Below are 19,192 nucleotides of genomic sequence, written 5' to 3' on the forward strand. Positions count from 1 at the left end.
ATATTTGGGCTTCTAGCAGTGTGTGGGACTTGGTCTATTAGTCCATCTATACTGACATCCATCAGGTTGCAAATTAAAAATCATTTTTATCTGCATCTAGCTCTGAAAAAATATTTGGGCCTCTAGCAGTGTGTGGGACTTGTTCTACTAGTCCATCTATACTGACCTCCACCAGTTTGCAAATTGAATATAATTTTTTTCTGCATCTAGCTCTGAAAAAATATTTGAGCTTCTAGCAGTGTGTGGGACTTGGTCTATTAGTCCATCTATACTGACCTCCATCAGGTTGCAAATTCAATATAATTTTTTTCTGCATCTAGCTCTGAAAAAATATTTCGGCTTCTAGCAGTGTGTGGGACTTGGTCTCTAAGTCCATCTATACTAACCTCCATCAGGTTGCAAATTAAAAATAATTTTTATCTGCATCTAGCTCTGAAAATATATTTGGGCTTCTAGCAGTGTGTGGGACTTGGTCTATTAGTCCATCTATACTGACCTCCATCAGGTTGCAAATTAAAAATAATTTTTATCTGCATCTAGCTCTGAAAAAATATTTGGGCTTCTAGCAGTGTGTGGGACTTGGTCTCTAAGTCCATGTATACTAACCTCCATCAGGTTGCAAATTAAAAATAATTTTTGTCTACATCTAGCTCTGAAAAAATATTTAGGCTTCTAGCAGTGTGTGGGACTTGGTCTATTAGTCCATATATTCTGACCTCCATCAGGTTGCAAATTAAAATTATTTTTATCTGCATCTAGCTCTGAAAAAAAAAGGGCTTCTAGCAGTGTGTGGGACTTGGTCTATTAGTCCATCTATACTAACCTCCATCAGGTTGCAAATTAAAAATAATTTTTATCTGCATCTAGCTGTGAAAAAATATTTGGGCTTCTAGCAGTGTGTGGGACTTGGTCTATTAGTCCATCTATACTGACCTCCATCAGGTTGCAAATTAAAAATAATTTTTATCTGCATCTAGCTCTGAAAAAATACCTCCACCAGGTTGCAAATTCAATATAATTTTTTTCTGCATCTAGCTCTGAAAAAATATTTGGGCTTCTAGCAGTGTGTGGGACTTGGTCTATTAGTCCATCTATACTGACCTCCATCAGGTTGCAAATTGAATATATTTTTTTTCTGCATCTTGCTCTGAAAAAATATTTGGGCTTCAAGCAGTGTGTGGGACTTGGTCTATTAGTCCATCCATACTAACCTCCACAGGTTGCAAATTAAAAATAATTTTTATCTGCATCTAGCTCTGAAAAAATATTTGGGCTTCTAGCAGTGTGTGGGACTTGGTCTATTAGTCCATCTATGCTAACCTCCATCAGGTTGCAAATTAAAAATAATTTTTAATCTGCAACTAGCTGTGAAAAAATATTTGGGCTTCTAGCAGGGTGTGGGACTTGGTCTATTAGTCCATCTATACTGACATCCATCAGGTTGCAAATTAAAATTAATTTTTATCTGCATCTAGCTCTGAAAAAATATTTGGGCTTCTAGCAGTGTGTGGGACTTGTTCTACTAGTCCATCTATACTGACCTCCACCAGGTTGCAAATTGAATATAATTTTTTTCTGCATCTAGCTCTGAAAAAAATATTTGGGCTTCTAGCAGTGTGTGGGACTTGGTATATTAGTCCATCTATACTGACCTCAATCAGGTTGCAAATTCAATATAATTTTTTTCTGCATCTAGCTCTGAAAAAATATTTGGGCTTCTAGCAGTGTGTGGGACTTGGTCTATTAGTCCATCTATACTGACCTCCATCAGGTTGCAAATTGAATATATATTTTTTCTGCATCTAGCTCTGAAAAAATATTTAGGCTTCTAGCAGTGTGTGGGACTTGGTCCATTAGTCCATCTATACTGACCTCCATCAGGTTGCAAATTAAAATTAATTTTTTTCTGCATCTAGCTCTGAAAAAATATTTGGGCTTCTAGCAGTGTGTGGGACTTGTTCTATTAGTCCATCTATACTGACCTCCACCAGGTTGCAAATTGAATATCATTTTTCACTGCATCTAGCTCTGAAAAAATATTTGGGCTTCAAGCAGTGTGTGGGACTTGGTCTATTAGTCCATCTATACTGACCTCCATCAGGTTGCAAATTCAATATAATTTTTTTCTGCATCTAGCTCTGAAAAAATATTTGGGCTTCTAGCATTGTGTGGGACTTGGTCTATTAGTCCATCTATACTGACCTCCATCAGGATGCAAATTAAAAATAATTTTTATCTGCATCTAGCTCTGAAAAAATATTTGGGCTTCTAGCAGTGTGTGGGACTTGGTCTATTAGTCCATCTATACTGACCTCCATCAGGTTGCAAATTAAAAATAATTTTTATCTGCATCTAGCTCTGAAAAAATATTTGGGCTTCTAGCAGTGTGTGGGACTTGGTTTATTAGTCCATCTATACTGACCTCCATCAGGTTGCAAATTCAATATAATTTTTTTCTGCATCTAGCTTTGAAAAAATATTTGGGCTTCTAGCAGTGTGTGGGACTTGGTCTATTAGTCCATCTATACTGACCTCCATCAGGTTGCAAATTAAAAATAATTTTTATCTGCATCTAGCTCTGAAAAAATATTTGGGCTTCTAGCAGTGTGTGGGACTTGGTCTATTAGTCCATCTATACTGACCTCCATCAGGTTGCAAATTGAATATATATTTTTTCTGCATCTAGCTCTGAAATAATATTTAGACTTCTAGCAGTGTATGGGACTTGGTCGATTAGTCCATCTATACTGACCTCCATCAGGTTGCAAATTAAAATTAATTTTTATCTGCATCTAGCTCTGAAAAAATATTTGGGCTTCTAGCAGTGTGTGGGACTTGTTCTATTAGTCCATCTATACTGACCTCCACCAGGTTGCAAATTCAATATAATTTTTTTCTGCATCTAGCTCTGAAAAAATATTTGGGCTTCTAGCAGTGTGTGGGACTTGGTCTATTAGTCCATCTATACTGACCTCCATGAGGTTGCAAATTAAAATTAATTTTTATCTGCATCTAGCTCTGAAAAAAATTTGGGCTTCTAGCAGTGTGTGGGACTTGGTCTATTAGTTCATCTATACTGACCTCCATCAGGTTCCAAATGAAAAATAATTTTTATCTGCATCTAGCTCTGAAAAAATATTTTGGCTTCTAGCAGTGTGTGGGACTTGGTTTATTAGTCCATCTATACTGACCTCCATCAGGTTGCAAATTCAATATAATTTTTTTCTGCATCTAGCTCTGAAAAAATATTTTGGCTTCTAGCAGTGTGTGGGACTTGGTTTATTAGTCCATCTATACTGACCTCCATCAGGTTGCAAATTCAATATAATTTTTTTCTACATCTTGCTCTGAAAAAATATTTGGGCTTCAAGCAGTGTGTGGGACTTGGTCTATTAGTCCATCTATACTAACCTCCATCAGGTTGCAAATTAAAAATAATTTTTATCTGCATCTAGCTGTGAAAAAATATTTGGGCTTCTAGCAGTGTGTGGGACTTGGTCTATTAGTCCATCTATACTCACCTCCATCAGGTTGCAAATTAAAAATAATTTTTATCTGCATCTAGCTCTGAAAAAATATTTGGGCTTCTATCAGTGTGTGGGACTTGGTCTATTAGTCCATCTATACTGACCTCCATCAGGTTGCCAATTAAAAATAATTTTTATCTGCATCTAGCTCTGAAAAAATATTTTGGCTTCTAGCAGTGTGTGGGACTTGGTCTATTAGTCCATCTATACTAACCTCCATCAGGTTGCAAATTAAAAATAATTTTTATCTGCATCTAGCTGTGAAAAAATATTTGGTCTTCTCGCAGTGTGTGGGACTTGGTCTATTAGTCCATCTATATTGACCTCCATCAGGTTGCAAATTAAAAATAAGTTTTATCTGCATCTAGCTCTGAAAAAATATTTGGGCATTTAGCAGTGTGTGGGACTTGTTCTTTTAGTCCATCTATACTGACCTCCACCAGGTTGCAAATTGAATATAATTTTTTTCTGCATCTTGCTCTGAAAAAATATTTGGGCTTCAAGCAGTGTGTGGGACTTGGTCTATTAGTCCATCTATACTAACCTCCATCAGGTTGCAAATTAAAAATAATTTTTATCTGCATCTAGCTGTGAAAAAATATTTGGGCTTCTAGCAGTGTGTGGGACTTGGTCTATTAGTCCATCTATACTCACCTCCATCAGGTTGCAAATTAAAAATAATTTTTATCTGCATCTAGCTCTGAAAAAATATTTGGGCTTCTAGCAGTGTGTGAGACTTGGTCTATTAGTCCATCTATACTGACCTCCATCAGGTTGCAAATTCATTATAATTTTTTTCTGCATCTAGCTCTGAAAAAATATTTGGGCTTCTAGCAGTGTGTGGGACTTGGTCTATAAGTCCATCTATACTGACCTCCATCAGGTTGCAAATTGAATATATATTTTTTCTGCATCTAGCTCTGAAAAAATATTTGGGCTTCTAGCAGTGTGTGGGACTTGGTCTATTAGTCCATCTATACTGACCTCCATCAGGTTGCAAATTAAAAATAATTTTTAGCGCATCTAGCTCTGAAAAAATATTTGGGCTTCTAGCAGTGTGTGGGACTTGTTCTATTAGTCCATCTATACTGACCTCCACCAGGTTGCAAATTGAATATAATTTTTTACTGCATCTAGCTCTGAAAAAATATTTGGGCTTCTAGCAGTGTGTGGGCCTTGTTCTACTAGTCCATCTATACTGACCTCCACCAGGTTGCAAATTGAATATAATTTTTTTCTGCATCTAGCTCTGAAAAAATATTTGGGCTTCAAGCAGTGTGTGGGACTTGGTCTATTAGTCCGTCTATACTGACCTCCATCAGGTTGCAAATTCATTATATTTTTTTTCTGCATCTAGCTCTGAAAAAATATTTGGGCTTCTAGCAGTGTGTGGGACTTGGTCTATAAGTCCATCTATACTGACCTCCATCAGGTTGCAAATTGAATATATATTTTTCTGCATCTAGCTCTGAAAAAATATTTGGCCTTCTAGCAGTGTGTGGGACTTGGTCTATTAGTCCATCTATACTGACCTCCATCAGGTTGCAAATTAAAAATAAGTTTTATCTGCATCTAGCTCTGAAAAAATATTTGGGCTTCTATCAGTGTGTGGGACTTGGTCTATTAGTCCATCTATACTGACCTCCATCAGGTTGCCAATTAAAAATAATTTTTATCTGCATCTAGCTCTGAAAAAATATTTTGGCTTCTAGCAGTGTGTGGGACTTGGTCTATTAGTCCATCTATACTAACCTCCATCAGGTTGCAAATTAAAAATAATTTTTATCTGCATCTAGCTGTGAAAAAATATTTGGTCTTCTCGCAGTGTGTGGGACTTGGTCTATTAGTCCATCTATATTGACCTCCATCAGGTTGCAAATTAAAAATAAGTTTTATCTGCATCTAGCTCTGAAAAAATATTTGGGCATTTAGCAGTGTGTGGGACTTGTTCTTTTAGTCCATCTATACTGACCTCCACCAGGTTGCAAATTGAATATAATTTTTTTCTGCATCTTGCTCTGAAAAAATATTTGGGCTTCAAGCAGTGTGTGGGACTTGGTCTATTAGTCCATCTATACTAACCTCCATCAGGTTGCAAATTAAAAATAATTTTTATCTGCATCTAGCTGTGAAAAAATATTTGGGCTTCTAGCAGTGTGTGGGACTTGGTCTATTAGTCCATCTATACTCACCTCCATCAGGTTGCAAATTAAAAATAATTTTTATCTGCATCTAGCTCTGAAAAAATATTTGGGCTTCTAGCAGTGTGTGGGACTTGGTCTATTAGTCCATCTATACTGACCTCCATCAGGTTGCAAATTCATTATAATTTTTTTCTGCATCTAGCTCTGAAAAAATATTTGGGCTTCTAGCAGTGTGTGGGACTTGGTCTATAAGTCCATCTATACTGACCTCCATCAGGTTGCAAATTGAATATATATTTTTTCTGCATCTAGCTCTGAAAAAATATTTGGGCTTCTAGCAGTGTGTGGGACTTGGTCTATTAGTCCATCTATACTGACCTCCATCAGGTTGCAAATTAAAAATAATTTTTAGCGCATCTAGCTCTGAAAAAATATTTGGGCTTCTAGCAGTGTGTGGGACTTGTTCTATTAGTCCATCTATACTGACCTCCACCAGGTTGCAAATTGAATATAATTTTTTACTGCATCTAGCTCTGAAAAAATATTTGGGCTTCTAGCAGTGTGTGGGCCTTGTTCTACTAGTCCATCTATACTGACCTCCACCAGGTTGCAAATTGAATATAATTTTTTTCTGCATCTAGCTCTGAAAAAATATTTGGGCTTCAAGCAGTGTGTGGGACTTGGTCTATTAGTCCGTCTATACTGACCTCCATCAGGTTGCAAATTCATTATATTTTTTTTCTGCATCTAGCTCTGAAAAAATATTTGGGCTTCTAGCAGTGTGTGGGACTTGGTCTATAAGTCCATCTATACTGACCTCCATCAGGTTGCAAATTGAATATATATTTTTCTGCATCTAGCTCTGAAAAAATATTTGGCCTTCTAGCAGTGTGTGGGACTTGGTCTATTAGTCCATCTATACTGACCTCCATCAGGTTGCAAATTAAAAATAAGTTTTATCTGCATCTAGCTCTGAAAAAATAATTGGGCTTCTAGCAGTGTGTGAGACTTGTTCTATTAGTCCATCTATACTGACCTCCACCAGGTTGCAAATTGAATATAATTTTTTACTGCATCTAGCTCTGAAAAAATATTTGGGCTTCAAGCAGTGTGTGGGACTTGGTCTATTAGTCCATCTATACTGACCTCCATCAGGTTGCAAATTCAATATAAATTTTTTCTGCATCTAGCTCTGAAAAAATATTTCGGCTTCTAGCAGTGTGTGGGACTTGGTCTATTAGTCCATCTATACTGACCTCCACCAGGTTGCAAATTGAATATAATTTTTTACTGCATCTAGCTCTGAAAAAATATTTGGGCTTCAAGCAGTGTGTGGGACTTGGTCTATTAGTCCATCTATACTGACCTGCATCAGGTTGCAAATTCAATATAATTTTTTTCTGCATCAAGCTCTGAAAAAATATTTGGGCATCTAGCAGTGTGTGGGACTTGGTCTATTAGTCCATCTATACTGACCTCCACCAGGTTGCAAATTGAATATAATTTTTTTCTGCTTCTAGCTCTGAAAAAATATTTGAGCTTCTAGCAGTGTGTGGGACTTTGTCTATTAGTCCATCTATACTGACCTCCATCAGGTTGCAAATTCAATATAATTTTTTTCTGCATCTAGCTCTGAAAAAATATTTGGGCTTCTAGCAGTGTGTGGGTCTTGGTCTCTAAGTTCATCTATACTGACCTAAATCAGGTTGCAAATCAAAAATAATTTTTATCTGCATCTAGCTCTGAAAAAATATTTGGGCTTCTAGCAGTGTGTGGGACTGGGTCTATTAGTCCATCTATACTAACCTCCATCAGGTTGCAAATTAAAAATAATTTTTATCTGCATCCAGCTCTGAAAAAATATTTGGGCTTCTAGCAGTGTGTGGGACTTGGTCTATTAGTCCATCTATACTGACCTCCATCAGGATGCAAATTAAAAATATTTTTTATCTGCATTTTGCTCTGAAAAAATATTTGGGCTTCTAGCAGTGTGTGGGACTTGGTCTATTAGTCCATCTATACTAACCTCCATCAGGTTGCAAATTAAAAATAATTTTTATCTGCATGCAGCTCTGAAAAAATATTTGGGCTTCTAGCAGTATGTGGGACTTGGTCTATTAGTCCATCTATACTGACCTCCATCAGGTTGCAAATTAAAAATAATTTTTATCTGCATCTAGCTCTGAAAAAATATTTGGGCTTCTAGCAGTGTGTGGGACTTGTTCTATTAGTCCATCTATACTGACCTCCACCAGGTTGCAAATTGAATATAATTTTTTACTGCATCTAGCTCTGAAAAAATATTTGGGCTTCAAGCAGTGTGTGGGACTTGGTCTATTTGTCCATCTATACTGACCTCCATCAGGTTGCAAATTAAAAATAATTTTTATCTGCATCTAGCTCTGAAAAAATATTTGGGCTTCTAGCAGTGTTTGGGACTTGGTCTATTAGTCCATCTATACTGACCTCCATCAGGTTGCAAATTAAAAATAATTTTTATCTGCATCTAGCTCTGAAAAAATACCTCCACCAGGTTGCAAATTCAATATAATTTTTTTCTGCATCTAGCTCTGAAAAAATATTTGGGCTTCTAGCAGTGTGTGGGACTTGGTCTATTAGTCCATCTATACTGACCTCCATCAGGTTGCAAATTGAATATATTTTTTTTCTGCATCTTGCTCTGAAAAAATATTTGGGCTTCAAGCAGTGTGTGGGACTTGGTCTATTAGTCCATCCATACTAACCTCCACAGGTTGCAAATTAAAAATAATTTTTATCTGCATCTAGCTCTGAAAAAATATTTGGGCTTCTAGCAGTGTGTGGGACTTGGTCTATTAGTCCATCTATGCTAACCTCCATCAGGTTGCAAATTAAAAATAATTTTTAATCTGCAACTAGCTGTGAAAAAATATTTGGGCTTCTAGCAGGGTGTGGGACTTGGTCTATTAGTCCATCTATACTGACATCCATCAGGTTGCAAATTAAAATTAATTTTTATCTGCATCTAGCTCTGAAAAAATATTTGGGCTTCTAGCAGTGTGTGGGACTTGTTCTACTAGTCCATCTATACTGACCTCCACCAGGTTGCAAATTGAATATAATTTTTTTCTGCATCTAGCTCTGAAAAAAATATTTGGGCTTCTAGCAGTGTGTGGGACTTGGTATATTAGTCCATCTATACTGACCTCAATCAGGTTGCAAATTCAATATAATTTTTTTCTGCATCTAGCTCTGAAAAAATATTTGGGCTTCTAGCAGTGTGTGGGACTTGGTCTATTAGTCCATCTATACTGACCTCCATCAGGTTGCAAATTGAATATATATTTTTTCTGCATCTAGCTCTGAAAAAATATTTAGGCTTCTAGCAGTGTGTGGGACTTGGTCCATTAGTCCATCTATACTGACCTCCATCAGGTTGCAAATTAAAATTAATTTTTTTCTGCATCTAGCTCTGAAAAAATATTTGGGCTTCTAGCAGTGTGTGGGACTTGTTCTATTAGTCCATCTATACTGACCTCCACCAGGTTGCAAATTGAATATCATTTTTCACTGCATCTAGCTCTGAAAAAATATTTGGGCTTCAAGCAGTGTGTGGGACTTGGTCTATTAGTCCATCTATACTGACCTCCATCAGGTTGCAAATTCAATATAATTTTTTTCTGCATCTAGCTCTGAAAAAATATTTGGGCTTCTAGCATTGTGTGGGACTTGGTCTATTAGTCCATCTATACTGACCTCCATCAGGATGCAAATTAAAAATAATTTTTATCTGCATCTAGCTCTGAAAAAATATTTGGGCTTCTAGCAGTGTGTGGGACTTGGTCCATTAGTCCATCTATACTGACCTCCATCAGGTTGCAAATTAAAATTAATTTTTTTCTGCATCTAGCTCTGAAAAAATATTTGGGCTTCTAGCAGTGTGTGGGACTTGTTCTATTAGTCCATCTATACTGACCTCCACCAGGTTGCAAATTGAATATCATTTTTCACTGCATCTAGCTCTGAAAAAATATTTGGGCTTCAAGCAGTGTGTGGGACTTGGTCTATTAGTCCATCTATACTGACCTCCATCAGGTTGCAAATTCAATATAATTTTTTTCTGCATCTAGCTCTGAAAAAATATTTGGGCTTCTAGCATTGTGTGGGACTTGGTCTATTAGTCCATCTATACTGACCTCCATCAGGATGCAAATTAAAAATAATTTTTATCTGCATCTAGCTCTGAAAAAATATTTGGGCTTCTAGCAGTGTGTGGGACTTGGTCTATTAGTCCATCTATACTGACCTCCATCAGGTTGCAAATTAAAAATAATTTTTATCTGCATCTAGCTCTGAAAAAATATTTGGGCTTCTAGCAGTGTGTGGGACTTGGTTTATTAGTCCATCTATACTGACCTCCATCAGGTTGCAAATTCAATATAATTTTTTTCTGCATCTAGCTTTGAAAAAATATTTGGGCTTTTAGCAGTGTGTGGGACTTGGTCTATTAGTCCATCTATACTGACCTCCATCAGGTTGCAAATTAAAAATAATTTTTATCTGCATCTAGCTCTGAAAAAATATTTGGGCTTCTAGCAGTGTGTGGGACTTGGTCTATTAGTCCATCTATACTGACCTCCATCAGGTTGCAAATTGAATATATATTTTTACTGCATCTAGCTCTGAAATAATATTTAGACTTCTAGCAGTGTATGGGACTTGGTCGATTAGTCCATCTATACTGACCTCCATCAGGTTGCAAATTAAAATTAATTTTTATCTGCATCTAGCTCTGAAAAAATATTTGGGCTTCTAGCAGTGTGTGGGACTTGTTCTATTAGTCCATCTATACTGACCTTCACCAGGTTGCAAATTCAATATAATTTTTTTCTGCATCTAGCTCTGAAAAAATATTTGGGCTTCTAGCAGTGTGTGGGACTTGGTCTATTAGTCCATCTATACTGACCTCCATGAGGTTGCAAATTAAAATTAATTTTTATCTGCATCTAGCTCTGAAAAAAATTTGGGCTTCTAGCAGTGTGTGGGACTTGGTCTATTAGTTCATCTATACTGACCTCCATCAGGTTCCAAATGAAAAATAATTTTTATCTGCATCTAGCTCTGAAAAAATATTTTGGCTTCTAGCAGTGTGTGGGACTTGGTTTATTAGTCCATCTATACTGACCTCCATCAGGTTGCAAATTCAATATAATTTTTTTCTGCATCTAGCTTTGAAAAAATATTTGGGCTTCTAGCAGTGTGTGGGACTTGGTCTATTAGTCCATCTATACTGACCTCCATCAGGTTGCAAATTAAAAATAATTTTTATCTGCATCTAGCTCTGAAAAAATATTTGGGCTTCTAGCAGTGTGTGGGACTTGCTCTATTAGTCCATCTAAACTGACCTCCATCAGGTTGCAAATTAAAAATAATTTTTATCTGCATCTAGCTCTGAAAAAATATTTGGGCTTCTAGCAGTGTGTGGGACTTGGTATATTAGTCCATCTATACTGACCTCCATCAGGTTGCAAATTAAAAATATTTTTTATCTGCATTTAGCTCTGAAAAAATATTTGGGCTTCTAGCAGTGTGTGGGACTTGGTCTATTAGTCCATCTATACTGACCTCCATCAGGTTGCAAATTCAATATAATTTTTTTCTGCATCAAGCTCTGAAAAAATATTTGGGCTTCTAGCAGTGTGAGGGACTTGGTCTATTAGTCCATCTATACTGACCTCCACCAGGTTGCAAATTGAATATAATTTTTTTCTGCTTCTAGCTCTGAAAAAATATTTGAGCTTCTAGCAGTGTGTGGGACTTTGTCTATTAGTCCATCTATACTGACCTCCATCAGGTTGCAAATTCAATATAATTTTTTTCTGCATCTAGCTCTGAAAAGATAATTGGGCTTCTAGCAGTGTGTGGGACTTGGTCTCTAAGTCCATCTATACTGACCTCCATCAGGTTGCAAATCAAAAATAATTTTTATCTGCATCTAGCTCTGAAAAAATATTTGGGCTTCTAGCAGTGTGTGGGACTTGGTCTATTAGTCCATCTATACTGACCTCCATCAGGTTGCAAATTAAAAATAATTTTTATCTGCATCTAGCTCTGAAAAAATATTTGGGCTTCTAGCAGTGTGTGGGACTTGGTCGATTAGTCCATCTATACTGACCTCCATCAGGTTGCAAATTAAAAATATTTTTTATCTGCATTTAGCTCTGAAAAAATATTTGGGCTTCTAGCAGTGTGTGGGACTTGGTCTGTTAGTCCATCTATACTAACCTCCATCAGGTTGCAAATTAAAAATAATTTTTATCTGCATGTAGCTCTGAAAAATTATTTGGGCTTCTAGCAGTATGTGGGACTTGGTCTATTAGTCCATCTATACTGACCTCCATCAGGTTGCAAATTAAAAATAATTTTTATCTGCATCTAGCTCTGAAAAAATATTTGGGCTTCTAGCAGTGTGTGGGACTTGGTCTATTAGTCCATCTATACTGACCTCCATCAGGTTGCAAATTAAAAATAATTTTTATCTGCATCTAGCTCTGAAAAAATATTTGGGCTTCTAGCAGTGTGTGGGACTTGGTCTATAAGTCCATCTATAGTGACCTCCATCAGGTTGCAAATTGAATATATATTTTTCTGCATCTAGCTCTGAAAAAATATTTGGCCCTCTAGCAGTGTGTGGGACTTGGTCTATTAGTCCATCTATACTGACCTCCATCAGGTTGCAAATTAAAAGTAATTTTTATCTGCATCTAGCTCTGAAAAAATATTTGGGCTTCTAGCAGTGTGTGGGACTTGTTCTATTAGTCCATCTATACTGACCTCCACCAGGTTGCAAATTGAATATAATTTTTTACTGCATCTAGCTCTGAAAAAATATTTGGGCTTCAAGCAGTGTGTGGGACTTGGTCTATTAGTCCATCTATACTGACCTCCATCAGGTTGCAAATTCAATATAATTTTTTTCTGCATCTAGCTCTGAAAAAATATTTGGGCTTCTAGCAGTGTGTGGGACTTGGTCTATTAGTCCATCTATACTGACCTCCATCAGGTTGCAAATTAAAAATATTTTTTATCTGCATCTAGCTCTGAAAAAACATTTGGGCTTCTAGCAGTGTGTGGGACTTGGTCTATTAGTCCATCCATACTGACCTCCATCAGGTTGCAAATTCAAAATAATTTTTATCTGCATCTAGCTCTGAAAAAATATTTGGGCTTCTAGCAGTGTGTGGGACTTGGTCTATTAGTCCATCTATACTGACCTCCATCAGGTTACAAATTCAATATAATTTTTTTCTGCATCTAGCTCTGAAAAAATATTTGGGCTTCTAGCAGTGTGTGGGACTTGTTCTATTAGTCCATCTATACTGACCTCCACCAGGTTGCAAATTGAATATAATTTTTTTCTGCTTCTAGCTCTGAAAAAATATTTGGGCTTCTAGCAGTGTGTGGGACTTTGTCTATTAGTCCATCTATACTGACCTCCATCAGGTTGCAAATTCAATATAATTTTTTTCTGCATCTAGCTCTGAAAAAATATTTGGGCTTCAAGCAGTGTGTGGGACTTGTTCTTTTAGTCCATCTATACTGACCTCCACCAGGTTGCAAATTGAATATAATTTTTTTCTACATCTTGCTCTGAAAAAATATTTGGGCTTCAAGCAGTGTGTGGGACTTGGTCTATTAGTCCATCTATACTAACCTCCATCAGGTTGCAAATTAAAAATAATTTTTATCTGCATCTAGCTGTGAAAAAATATTTGGGCTTCTAGCAGTGTGTGGGACTTGGTCTATTAGTCCATCTATACTCACCTCCATCAGGTTGCAAATTAAAAATAATTTTTATCTGCATCTAGCTCTGAAAAAATATTTGGGCTTCTATCAGTGTGTGGGACTTGGTCTATTAGTCCATCTATACTGACCTCCATCAGGTTGCCAATTAAAAATAATTTTTATCTGCATCTAGCTCTGAAAAAATATTTTGGCTTCTAGCAGTGTGTGGGACTTGGTCTATTAGTCCATCTATACTAACCTCCATCAGGTTGCAAATTAAAAATAATTTTTATCTGCATCTAGCTGTGAAAAAATATTTGGTCTTCTCGCAGTGTGTGGGACTTGGTCTATTAGTCCATCTATATTGACCTCCATCAGGTTGCAAATTAAAAATAAGTTTTATCTGCATCTAGCTCTGAAAAAATATTTGGGCATTTAGCAGTGTGTGGGACTTGTTCTTTTAGTCCATCTATACTGACCTCCACCAGGTTGCAAATTGAATATAATTTTTTTCTGCATCTTGCTCTGAAAAAATATTTGGGCTTCAAGCAGTTTGTGGGACTTGGTCTATTAGTCCATCTATACTAACCTCCATCAGGTTGCAAATTAAAAATAATTTTTATCTGCATCTAGCTGTGAAAAAATATTTGGGCTTCTAGCAGTGTGTGGGACTTGGTCTATTAGTCCATCTATACTCACCTCCATCAGGTTGCAAATTAAAAATAATTTTTATCTGCATCTAGCTCTGAAAAAATATTTGGGCTTCTAGCAGTGTGTGGGACTTGGTCTATTAGTCCATCTATACTGACCTCCATCAGGTTGCAAATTCATTATAATTTTTTTCTGCATCTAGCTCTGAAAAAATATTTGGGCTTCTAGCAGTGTGTGGGACTTGGTCTATAAGTGCATCTATACTGACCTCCATCAGGTTGCAAATTGAATATATATTTTTTCTGCATCTAGCTCTGAAAAAATATTTGGGCTTCTAGCAGTGTGTGGGACTTGGTCTATTAGTCCATCTATACTGACCTCCATCAGGTTGCAAATTAAAAATAATTTTTAGCGCATCTAGCTCTGAAAAAATATTTGGGCTTCTAGCAGTGTGTGGGACTTGTTCTATTAGTCCATCTATACTGACCTCCACCAGGTTGCAAATTGAATATAATTTTTTACTGCATCTAGCTCTGAAAAAATATTTGGGCTTCTAGCAGTGTGTGGGACTTGTTCTACTAGTCCATCTATACTGACCTCCACCAGGTTGCAAATTGAATATAATTTTTTTCTGCATCTAGCTCTGAAAAAATATTTGGGCTTCAAGCAGTGTGTGGGACTTGGTCTATTAGTCCGTCTATACTGACCTCCATCAGGTTGCAAATTCATTATATTTTTTTTCTGCATCTAGCTCTGAAAAAATATTTGGGCTTCTAGCAGTGTGTGGGACTTGGTCTATAAGTCCATCTATACTGACCTCCATCAGGTTGCAAATTGAATATATATTTTTCTGCATCTAGCTCTGAAAAAATATTTGGCCTTCTAGCAGTGTGTGGGACTTGGTCTATTAGTCCATCTATACTGACCTCCATCAGGTTGCAAATTAAAAATAATTTTTATCTGCATCTAGCTCTGAAAAAATAATTGGGCTTCTAGCAGTGTGTGAGACTTGTTCTATTAGTCCATCTGTACTGACCTCCACCAGGTTGCAAATTGAATATAATTTTTTACTGCATCTAGCTCTGAAAAAATATTTGGGCTTCAAGCAGTGTGTGGGACTTGGTCTATTAGTCCATCTATACTGACCTCCATCAGGTTGCAAATTCAATATAAATTTTTTCTGCATCTAGCTCTGAAAAAATATTTCGGCTTCTAGCAGTGTGTGGGACTTGGTCTATTAGTCCATCTATACTGACCTCCACCAGGTTGCAAATTGAATATAATTTTTTACTGCATCTAGCTCTGAAAAAATATTTGGGCTTCAAGCAGTGTGTGGGACTTGGTCTATTAGTCCATCTATACTGACCTCCATCAGGTTGCAAATTCAATATAATTTTTTTCTGCATCAAGCTCTGAAAAAATATTTGGGCATCTAGCAGTGTGTGGGACTTGGTCTATTAGTCCATCTATACTGACCTCCACCAGGTTGCAAATTGAATATAATTTTTTTCTGCTTCTAGCTCTGAAAAAATATTTGAGCTTCTAGCAGTGTGTGGGACTTTGTCTATTAGTCCATCTATACTGACCTCCATCAGGTTGCAAATTCAATATAATTTTTTTCTGCATCTAGCTCTGAAAAAATATTTGGGCTTCTAGCAGTGTGTGGGTCTTGGTCTCTAAGTTCATCTATACTGACCTAAATCAGGTTGCAAATCAAAAATAATTTTTATCTGCATCTAGCTCTGAAAAAATATTTGGGCTTCTAGCAGTGTGTGGGACTGGGTCTATTAGTCCATCTATACTGACCTCCATCAGGTTGCAAATTAAAAATAATTTTTATCTGCATCCAGCTCTGAAAAAATATTTGGGCTTCTAGCAGTGTGTGGGACTTGGTCTATTAGTCCATCTATACTGACCTCCATCAGGATGCAAATTAAAAATATTTTTTATCTGCATTTTGCTCTGAAAAAATATTTGGGCTTCTAGCAGTGTGTGGGACTTGGTCTATTAGTCCATCTATACTAACCTCCATCAGGTTGCAAATTAAAAATAATTTTTATCTGCATGCAGCTCTGAAAAAATATTTTGCTTCTAGCAGTATGTGGGACTTGGTCTATTAGTCCATCTATACTGACCTCCATCAGGTTGCAAATTAAAAATAATTTTTATCTGCATCTAGCTCTGAAAAAATATTTGGGCTTCTAGCAGTGTGTGGGACTTGGTCTATTAGTCCATCTATACTGACATCCATCAGGTTGCAAATTAAAAATAATTTTTATCTGCATCTAGCTCTGAAAAAATATTTGGGCTTCTAGCAGTGTGTGGGACTTGGTCTATAAGTCCATCTATACTGACCTCCATCAGGTTGCAAATTGAATATATATTTTTCTGCATCTAGCTCTGAAAAAACATTTGGCCTTCTAGCAGTGTGTGGGACTTGGTCTATTAGTCCATCTATAGTGACCTCCATCAGGTTGCAAATTAAAAATAATTTTTATCTGCATCTAGCTCTGAAAAAATATTTGGGCTTCTAGCAGTGTGTGGGACTTGTTCTATTAGTCCATCTATACTGACCTCCACCAGGTTGCAAATTGAATATAATTTTTTACTGCATCTAGCTCTGAAAAAATATTTGGGCTTCAAGCAGTGTGTGGGACTTGGTCTATTTGTCCATCTATACTGACCTCCATCAGGTTGCAAATTAAAAATAATTTTTATCTGCATCTAGCTCTGAAAAAATATTTGGGCTTCTAGCAGTGTGTGGGACTTGGTCTATTAGTCCATCTATACTGACCTCCATCAGGTTACTAATTCAATATAATTTTTTTCTGCATCTAGCTCTGAAAAAATATTTGGGCTTCTAGCAGTGTGTGGGACTTGTTCTATTAGTCCATCTATACTGACCTCCACTAGGTTGCAAATTGAATATAATTTTTTTCTGTTTCTAGCTCTGAAAAAATATTTGGGCTTCTAGCAGTGTGTGGGACTTTGTCTATTAGTCCATCTATACTGACCTCCATCAGGTTGGAAATTCAATATAATTTTTTTCTGCATCTAGCTCTGAAAAAATATTTGGGCTTCTAGCAGTGTGTGGGACTTGGTCTCTAAGTCCATCTATACTGACCTCCATCAGGTTGCAAATCAAAAATAATTTTTATCTGCATCTAGCTCTGAAAAAATATTTGGGCTTCTAGCAGTGTGTGGGACTTGGTCTTTTAGTCCATCTATACTGACCTCCATAAGGTTGCAAATTAAAAATAATTTTTATCTGCATCTAGCTCTGAAAAAATATTTGGGCTTCTAGCAGTGTGTGGGACTTGGTCTATTAGTCCATCTATACTGACCTCCATCAGGTTGCAAATTAAAAATATTTTTTATCTGTATTTAGCTCTGAAAAAATATTTGGGCTTTTAGCAGTGTGTGGGACTTGGTCTATTAGTCCATCTATACTAACCTCCATCAGGTTGCAAATTAAAAATAATTTTTATCTGCATGTAGCTCTGAAAAAATATTTGTTCTTCTAGCAGTATGTGGGACTTGGTCTATTAGTCCATCTATACTGACCTCCATCAGGTTGCAAATTAAAAATAATTTTTATCTGCATCTAGCTCTGAAAAAATATTTGGGCTTCTAGCAGTGTGTGGGACTTGGTCTATTAGTCCATCTATACTCACCTCCATCAGGTTGCAAATTAAAAATAATTTTTATCTGCATCTAGCTCTGAAAAAATATTTGGGCTTCTAGCAGTGTGTGGGACTTGGTCTATTAGTCCATCTATAGTGACCTCCATCAGGTTGCAAATTAAAAATAATTTTTATCTGCATCTAGCTCTGAAAAAATATTTGGGCTTCTAGCAGTGTGTGGGACTTGTTCTATTAGTCCATCTATACTGACCTCCACCAGGTTGCAAATTGAATATAATTTTTTACTGCATCTAGCTCTGAAAAAATATTTGGGCTTCAAGCAGTGTGTGGGACTTGGTCTATTAGTCCATCTATACTGACCTCCATCAGGTTGCAAATTCAATATAAATTTTTTCTGCATCTAGCTCTGAAAAAATATTTGGGCTTCTAGCAGTGTGTGGGACTTGGTCTATTAGTCCATCTATACTCACCTCCATCAGGTTGCAAATTAAAAATAATTTTTATCTGCATCTAGCTCTGAAAAAATATTTGGGCTTCTAGCAGTGTGTGGGACTTGGTCTATTAGTCCATCTATACTGACCTCCATCAGGTTGCAAATTCATTATAATTTTTTTCTGCATCTAGCTCTGAAAAAATATTTGGGCTTCTAGCAGTGTGTGGGACTTGGTCTATAAGTCCATCTATACTGACCTCCATCAGGTTGCAAATTGAATATATATTTTTTCTGCATCTAGCTCTGAAAAAATATTTGGGCTTCTAGCAGTGTGTGGGACTTGGTCTATTAGTCCATCTATACTGACCTCCATCAGGTTGCAAATTAAAAATAATTTTTAGCTGCATCTAGCTCTGAAAAAATATTTGGGCTTCTAGCAGTGTGTGGGACTTGTTCTATTAGTCCATCTATACTGACCTCCACCAGGTTGCAAATTGAATATAATTTTTTACTGCATCTAGCTCTGAAAAAATATTTGGGCTTCTAGCAGTGTGTGGGACTTGTTCTACTAGTCCATCTATACTGACCTCCACCAGGTTGCAAATTGAATATAATTTTTTTCTGCATCTAGCTCTGAAAAAATATTTGGGCTTCAAGCAGTGTGTGGGACTTGGTCTATTAGTCCATCTATACTGACCTCCATCAGGTTGCAAATTCATTATAATTTTTTTCTGCATCTAGCTCTGTAAAAATATTTGGGCTTCTAGCAGTGTGTGGGACTTGGTCTATAAGTCCATCTATACTGACCTCCATCAGGTTGCAAATTGAATATATATTTTTTCTGCATCTAGCTCTGAAAAAATATTTGGGCTTCTAGCAGTGTGTGGGACTTGGTCTATTAGTCCATCTATACTAACCTCCATCAGGTTGCAAATTAAAAATAATTTTTATCTGCATGTAGCTCTGAAAAAATATTTGTTCTTCTAGCAGTATGTGGGACTTGGTCTATTAGTCCATCTATACTGACCT

This window comes from Phyllobates terribilis, unplaced genomic scaffold, assembly GCF_046119375.1.
Source record: "Phyllobates terribilis strain yellow unplaced genomic scaffold, ASM4611937v1 Scaffold_1__5_contigs__length_1240528914, whole genome shotgun sequence".
Lineage (NCBI taxonomy): Eukaryota > Metazoa > Chordata > Amphibia > Anura > Dendrobatidae > Phyllobates > Phyllobates terribilis.